This window comes from Schistocerca cancellata, chromosome 8 (genome assembly GCF_023864275.1).
Source record: "Schistocerca cancellata isolate TAMUIC-IGC-003103 chromosome 8, iqSchCanc2.1, whole genome shotgun sequence".
Classification (NCBI taxonomy): domain Eukaryota; kingdom Metazoa; phylum Arthropoda; class Insecta; order Orthoptera; family Acrididae; genus Schistocerca; species Schistocerca cancellata.
The window spans coordinates 602,876,568-602,885,026 of NC_064633.1; the positions used below are offsets into that span (position 1 = coordinate 602,876,568).

The 8,459-nt window shown below is 45.3% G+C and overlaps 1 non-coding gene across 1 annotated transcript; it reads left to right on the plus strand.

The window, feature by feature from the left end:
* The first annotated feature begins 2,605 nt into the window (after window positions 1-2,605).
* On the plus strand, window positions 2,606-2,680 carry Trnas-cga (transfer RNA serine (anticodon CGA)). Its single transcript has one exon. It is a non-coding gene; the product is annotated as a tRNA-Ser (tRNA).
* The last annotated feature ends 5,779 nt before the right edge of the window (window positions 2,681-8,459 follow it).

Sequence of the window (8,459 nt, forward strand, 5' to 3'; positions counted from 1 at the left end):
AGTAATCTTCCATCAAGACAATGGGCGCCCGCACATATGTACCGTCGCCATGGCAAAATTACACGAACTAACGTATGAGTTGTTGCCACACCTGCCTTATTCAGCTGCTATGGCTCTGTCAGACTTCCGTCTCTTCCGAAAACTGAAAATTTTTCTTGGTGGACGAAGATTCATTTCAAACAAAGAATTGATAGCCGGAGTTGACTACTATTTTAAGTATTTTGCAGGCCTGTCAGAAACTCATTTTCGTTATGGGGTCAAGGCAATGGAACATCGTTGGACCAAGTGCATTAATGTACAAGGAGACTACTCAGGCGTCAGACAAATCGTGTACTAGTAATTTTTGAGAACATGTCTCTCTGGAGTACAGCGGTTTATTTATTATTTAAAATTGAATGCAAACATTCACAACCGTAATAAACTTGTTTTTTATATGCACGGTTACCGTTCACAGCCACCATCTACCATCATGGTGTGGGTCTGAAGGAGGTCTAAAACAGACCGAAACCGGTAACCGTATACATAAAACAAAAGTTCATTGCGTTTGTGACTGTTTGTATTCAATTTTAAATCGTGCACTCGTCAAACAAGACAACGCGAAGCTACTGATCCGGGTTCCATTCGAGGTGTTACGTTCTTTGCTGGTGGATAAGTAGAGCAACGCCGAGATGAGGGGGGCACTGAGGCGAAGCTACTGTGGCGAGGAGTGTGCGAACGAGTATACTGATCCTCAACATACGACGCACGGTGGCTGTAACATACCATGCCCGCGCCTTTGAGGAGAGGCGTGTTTCAGAGAAACAAGCGCCAGTTTTGTTTTATAAATGGTGGCTACGTTTCATTTCTATTTGAGTCTGTCCCGATATGCGGCCGCGGTTGGCGGTTCAAGAGCGAGGCTGGCGGCCGTTAGCAGGACTGCGTCACAATAACTTCGAAGTGCCGGCAAATGTCTGCCGAATACGCTTTCCCTTGCAACAGGCCTCTCAGCCGCGATATGCTTAGTTCTTGCAAGTTTTCCGCAAGGGCTCCCTGTCCCATTTTATATTTATTTTGTGTAGGAAGTCCTTTCGGCTGTGTAGTCGTTCTCCAGCACTGCCCACGTATCAGAAGAAAACATAATTAAAATACAAATTACGAAGCAACCATTGATTCCAGTCACGGTAATAAAATCAGACTAAAAACAGAACAAAGAGAGCACTTATTACAATATTTAACCAGTTGACCTACATATTTTCTGGATTACAGTCACATAATTTCATTGGAAGTCCGTGATTGACTTTTTTTCGCCCACACCGACATGGTGATCATCTCAAAAGATCTACAGTCACTTTGTTAGTTAGTAATTGAGGACTTGACGGGATCTTCGGTCGTGACGTTATCCGTGCGTCTGGGTGGTATTATCCACTAACACGGTCGCATCGAGGAGAGAGATAGTGGACGGAAAGCGAACGAAGGGTAGCTGTTCCAAGAGCAGAGGAGAAAAAGTGCCGACGCAAGGGCCAAAGGAAACAACATGTGCGACAGTGTGGTCGGGTAGTGAGAGCAGTAGCGGTCTCTTTCTATCTGCGACAGATCATGGAAGATTGACCCGTTACACAATACGGTTAAATACACTGCATCAGCCAGAGCATTGTGACCACCTACCCTATAGCCGTTATGTCCACCTCTGGCATGGATAACAGTGTCGATGTCCTCGTGGCTTGGAAGCAGTGAGGCCTTGGTAGTTTGCTGGAAGTAGTTGACACCACATCTGTGCGCACAATTCGCCTAATTACCGCAATTTGCAGGGAGGGGGTCGATGAGCTCAGACTCCACGTTGAATCATATCCCAGGTGTGTTCAATCGGATTCAGATTTGGCGAGGTCGGGGGCAAAAACATCAATTGAACTCGCCTCTGTGCCCCTCGAAGCACACCATTACACTCCTGGCCTTGTCATATGGCGCATTATCTTGTTGAAATATGCCACTCCCGTCGGGAAACGTGATCGTCATGAAGGGGTGTACGTCATGGAACCGCTGCCAGCTTGTCTCCGTCCCGCAGTACAGGTGTTAAGAAACTGTTCGCCTGGAAGACGACGTATTCGCGCCCTCCCATCGGCACGGGTATTGGGTATTGGGATTCATCACACCATGCAGCGTTCTGCCACTGCGCTTATGTCCGATGCCGATGATTTCAGTCGTAGCTGCTGATGTCGTGGTGTTAACATTGGCACATGCGTGGGGCGGCCGCTGCTGATGCCCATCGCTGCACTGTGTTCAGACACACTTGTACTCTGCCCAGCATCAAAGTCTGATGAAATCGTACAGTTTCCGAAATGCTCGTGACGAGCATTGTGGCCATCACCGTCTGCCCTCGAGCAAACTCAGGTAGATGGCGCGCCACGTGGTGGTCATAATGTTCTGCCTGATCAGTGTACGAACACCACGCAAAAGTAGAAAACAGGCCAGAGTGGAAAAACTCATGAATAAAATGATTTACCGCCTTACTGGCCTTGTGAGCTGTAGCCACGGTATCCGGTTCAGTACCAACACTAGCAGACCGCCGAGCCATATTCTGTTTTGGAGGACCACTGGAATTGAAGCTGTGAGGGCGGGTCCTGAGTCGTGCTCGGGTAGCTCAGTTGGTAGAGCACTTGCCCGCGAAAGGCAAAGGTCCCGAGTTCGAGTCTCGGTCCGGCACACAGTTTTAAGGTCGGGCCACACATGTCCGGACCGTGTCCGTGCCGAGACACGTCCGAATATCGGCCGTCACCCGGACAACGAAATACACCATCAGAACAAATGTAGCGCAGTGCACGGCGAACGTCAACGGGCCGGGCCGGGCCGGGCCGGGCGGGATTCGCCGTGTTTAATTTTTCACGTGACGGACACGGCCTGGCGGTAGAACTGTCTTGTGAGATGTGCAAGACTGTTCTGTGTACAAAACATGGATGTGGAACGACTAATAGAAGAAGTTCGTAAGTTTCCTGTTCTTTACGATCAGGGAAGTGAAAACTACAGGAATATCGAGTACAAAGACAGAGTTTGGAAGACAATTGCAACAGACCTACAAGCCAAAGGTAAGACAAAAACTATACAAGTTTTAACACCCGAACGATATTTATTTACTTTTTATTTTACAAACATGTTTGGTTTATGTCATCGTTATATCGCCAAGGCGACATGTTCTTGCCATTCCACAGTCCCTTGTGGAGAATTCAGGAATTTTGTGAGTTGTTCTCGTACAGCAAATGCAGCATCTGTTGATCTCCCACGAATTCGAGGTAGGTTTCGAAGATTTGATGATCATCCGGATCCCTCAGCAGTTTCCTTTTGAGCCATCCTCTGTTCGGGCACCGTATAACGTTCCATTTTTCGAATAAAGTTGTACAGTACACATGCAGCCGTCACAATAATTGTAAGGTTATTAGGATCTCCTTGAAGGATTCTTCTAAATATTCGAAATTTCCGTTGCAACATACCGAATGCATTTTCGGATATTGTTCTTGCCCGACTCAAACGGTAATTAAATATAGCCTTGTCATTTGTGAAGTTCCTGCCAGGATTGGTCGCATCAAGTACGTTGTGGGAGGAAAAGCTTCATCGCCTACAATTACCATTGGAAGTTCAACATCAGTTCTGGGCAAAGTTTTACTCTTTGGGACGCTAAGCGTATTGTTTTCCAATGACTTTCCAACATTTGAATTTACTAGAATGCCTCCATCACAGTTTTTTCCGCACGCTCCCACGTCTATCGCAATAAAATTATAACATAGGTCAACCAGAGCAAGAAGCACAATGGAATATGTTTCCTTGTAATTCCAATAGACACTTCCTGAGTTGTTTGGAGCCTGTATTGTTACGTGCTTTCCATCTAAAGATCCAATGCAGTTTGGAAACTGCCATTTGTCCATAACTCCTCAGCTATAGCATTCCATTTTTCTTCATTCGACATAGGCATCACCTCTTCTAACAATAAATCGATAAGTGCTCTAGATGTGTCATCGGCGACAGCTGCAACTGTGAATTTTCCCAACCTGTAGCTGAAGGAAATAGTTTTAAAAAGGAATCTCCGGTAGCAAGGAACCTGAAAAAATTGAACTGTATAAGATGAGAAACACTGTATAATCTATAAAATACTTGCAGCATTTTAAACCTTGTAATATAAATACGCGATTTAAAATATTTTTGCTACAGGTGGAATAGAGGAATGCAAAGAAAATGGGCGTCTGTTCGTGACCAACTAAGAAGACCCTGCAGAAAAGAAAACTGTTTCAGGACAAGCTGCTGCTCAGCAACATAAATACAAGTACGAAGATCTCTTAAAGTTCCTGCTACGTTACATGGTAGAACGAGAAACAGTTTCCCATGTTCCTTACACGCAAGACAATAATGATCATAAACAAGAATCAAATACAGATTCCCAAGAGGAGCAGTCTATTGTTGAAAACGAAAAAGAGTCTACACAAGAAGACATTGCAGATAAAAAATGGATCATTAAAACCCAGGGTAGTGAAACAGACAATTTGACAGAGCGCACTCGGCATTCCCAGACGTCAGCTCATTCGTCCGTCACTTCAAATCAGAACACGTTTATGAAACCACCACTGAAACGAAAATTTCAGCGTGAGGTTAAACCACAAGAATCTGCATCAAGCCAGCTCATGGCTTACATTTTGGCAGAAAAAAGGTGAAAAACAGAGAGAAATACAAAACCCTGTTGCTGCTTTTTTAGCTGGTATAGCACCAGCCCTAAAATCGTTGCATCCAATACTTTTTCATCAAGGTAAAAGTAGGATTTTTTCAATTGTACAAGACTTTGAACTGAAGCAACTCATGAATGACGTATCAGTCCATCAATTCACTCCATCATCCTCCAATTCCTCAGCAAAATCTGTTTCAACACCATATCCTTCAGCTGTGGAAAACGAGTCGACAGAACCCACACAGCAGCTTTTGCATCTGCAAAGGGGATACCCACAATTCGTATATAAATAACCAACGCCATCATCCTCCAAGTTCCCCTGCATCCTCATCAGCTTCAGAAACTAATTCACTGAATAGTCCTTATTGTTTTTCTTAGGGCAGTAGAAATTTAACTGTATTATTTACTAACTTATGTATTTATCTTTCGATTACTAAAGTAATAAAATAAAAATGATGTCCTTAAAACTTCTTATTTATTTGTGTTCTGTGTACTTTTCTTTAACCTACGTTTAAAAAACAGCCAGTCGTTCTTTGGGTGAAACTGATACTCTCCAGAAAGTGTCGTTTTTTCTCAGTCTTCGTTCTAGTTTCTTTAAAAGTTCACAGAAGATGTACTGCGTCATTCTAAAATATTCATAAAACTTAGTCTCATCATCTATGAGATGAGAAAATAATGTTCGAAACTCTCCCTGTGCTGGTCTTGTTTCCCAGCTACTGTGGATCCATAATTTTCTTCTTCTTGTTTGCCTCCGTTCTTTTTCCTCTTCGTCTAAAGGAAGTGCTACTAGGGTTATTCCAAAAGTAAGGTCCGATCGGTCGCGAAATGGAAACGACTATGAAAATCCGATAAAGCTTTGCACAGATGTGTTGGGTAGTGTCTCTAGTATAACCCCAGTTAGCATCACGTCGCTCTTCTCATTTCTGAGCTCGCAGTGAGTGCGTAAAGATGTCTAGAAAATAGTGTCTGCCGCCAAGTACGAGGGCCTGGTGAGACATTTCGCCTGAAGCTATGCAGCCAACATTACATAACTGTCGTGATGTTTCGTCTTCACGACAATTCTTAGCCGCATTCTGCAGGGGCAATGAAGATGCTCCTGCATCGTTTTCAAATGGAAATGTTAGATTACCCACAATACAGTCCGCAATTGTCTCCCCCTGAGTTTCATCTCTGGTCACATGAACCGCTGTCTTTGAAGACAACATTTTGACACAGACAACGAGGTGTAGGCCAGCGTGGAGAATTGGCGGAAAGCACTGGCGGCTGCCTTCTATGATGAGGCTATTGAAAAGTTGGTACAACGCTATGACAAAAGTCTAAGTCAGAACGGCGACTACGTAGAGAAGTAGCTGAAAGGTGTAGCTAATTGTTACAAGTAAAACATTTCTGATGTTCACTGTGGTTTCAATTTGGCAAGCAATCGGACCTTACTTTTGGAATAACCCTCGTATAAGTCCAAATTCACTATTACGAAAATTAGTGAACATGTTTTACAGCTTTCACAAACAGAAACACAAATCACTACAAGGAACAAGGAAGTCACGGACGTGCCCCGGTCATGTGTGGCCCCTGGAGGAACGGACCGCAGCACGGCCGTCACTCGTCCCTGGCACGGCCCGGACGTGTGTGTCCCGACCTGTAATCTGCCACGACGTTTCATTGTAACAAGTGCTTCTTTATTCTGCTTCCAGTCTGATTTTATTCTGGTGACTATAACCAATGGCTGCTTCCTAATTCATATGCTAATCATATTTTCTTCCGATAGTGTATGCAGGAAAGAGGCGGCGGAGGAGGAGGGAGGGAAGATTAGTCTTTAATGTCCCGTCGACAACGAGGGCATTAGAGAAGGTGCACAAGCTCGGATTAGGGAAGGGCGGGAGAGGAAATCGGTCGTGCCCTTTCAAAGGAGCCATCCCGGCATTTGCCTGAAGCGATTTAGGGAAAACACGGAAAACGTAAATCAGGATTGCCGGACTCGGGTTTGAACTGTCGTCCTCCCGAATGAGAGTCCAGTGCGCTAACCACTGTGCCACCTCGCTCGGCGATATGTATGCAGTGCTTGAGAATGGCTACACAGCCGAAACGTCGTAGCGCAGAAAATGAAAATAAAATGGGAAGGAAACACCGTCAATGTAGCAAACTTAATTCTTTCAACATACACAATTTCCTGGTTAATAAATGGAGCACTACGTGGTGTAATTTGTCTTGTTAAGAGTGTACGCATCATGGCCGTGGGTGCTAGTCTAACTTCGCTAAACGCCATGGCATCAACTCTCTAAGTGTCCGTCCAACTAGCTGGGCGAACGCCGCTACACTTGTTAGGCGCCGTGTGGGAATGCGTCGTTACGCGGCGCGGCACACACAAAGAGGCGACGCCGCCGACGGCGTGGTGTCGCGGCAGCGGGAAGGCTCCAGTGGGGGGCGGCGCCCGGGAGGCGGCTGTCGATCCATAGCGGGGGCGGCGCGGGCGGCCGCAGCGCGCCTCTCCCCTGGCGCCAGCTCTGCTGCAGTACAGTAGCCGCTGTCGTCCCACAGTGTCCGGAATTGCCCTCGCACCATTCAAGGCTTTATTCAGTTACTAGCCGACAGACCCGGCATTGCCCGGGTGTTCAATTTGCCATTTTGCTGTTAGAAACGAAAACAAAAAGTTAACTTCATTTGTAGAGCAATACTGATAAAATTTCCCTTCCACGTACCGGTACTCGTGGAAGCACGTTTGAAATTATGAAACAGTCATACAAAGAAATATGCAAGTAGTGTAAGTACAGTATCAAAATTAAGGAACACAGTATACAAAATACAAGTTCTCCCTAATGTTTATTTCTGTACACGGTGTGCAGTTTTTCCGTGTGCCTACAACGCCATTCTGTAGACGTCTCTATGGCAACGCCTCTTCACAGCTCTACAAACTGCTATCGTTTTGCCAAGAGCCGTTTGCGCTTCGTAGTTAACAGCTGTCGAAAGCGCTTCCAGGTGTCGACGATTTCCGACAGTTGATTCGACCGTGGCCGTGGCTTAGTAGTATAGATGCATGTACTGATGCTTCATGCATAATGCGGCCTTTTCTCACGAGTCTCTGTGTTTATGACGTCATCTCTCTTGAGCTCTGTGTTGTGTAATTATGTATTTGTGTAGATACATTCCGCGGCGTATATGGATACTGTCTGCGGAATATGTTGCTCACAAAGTTGGTAGCAAAGAAGTAATACAATTATACGTCATGCACAATGCGACAATTGATTGGTTACCTCATTGCTTATTACGTTGTATCTCCCGAACTGTTTCAGGTACAGTGACACAATTTTGTAGGCGTATTCAGCCACATATATGGATGTTGTCTGCAATATTACAAATACAGTCGGTAGCACAGAAAATAAATTTACGTCATGTACGAAGAGGGAGATTTTCACGCATCTCATAGTTTATGACGTCACATCTCCTGAACTACGATACGTAGGTGGCTTTTACCCCCAGAACGACTGCTGCCTGACAGCAACTGTATGTGTACCATGGGTGGTTGAAATCGATCAAGCGGTTTAGGAGATGAACGAACACACATACATACATTTATTTTTATAATAAAAAAAAGTGTGTGAAATCTTATGGGATTTAACTGCTAAGGTCATCAGTCCCTCAGCTTACACACTACTTAACCTAAATTATCCTAAGGACAAACACACACACACACCCATGCCCGAGGGAGGACTCGAACCTCCGCCGGGACCAGCCGCACAGTCCATGACTGCAGCGCCCCAGACCGCTCGGCTAATACCGC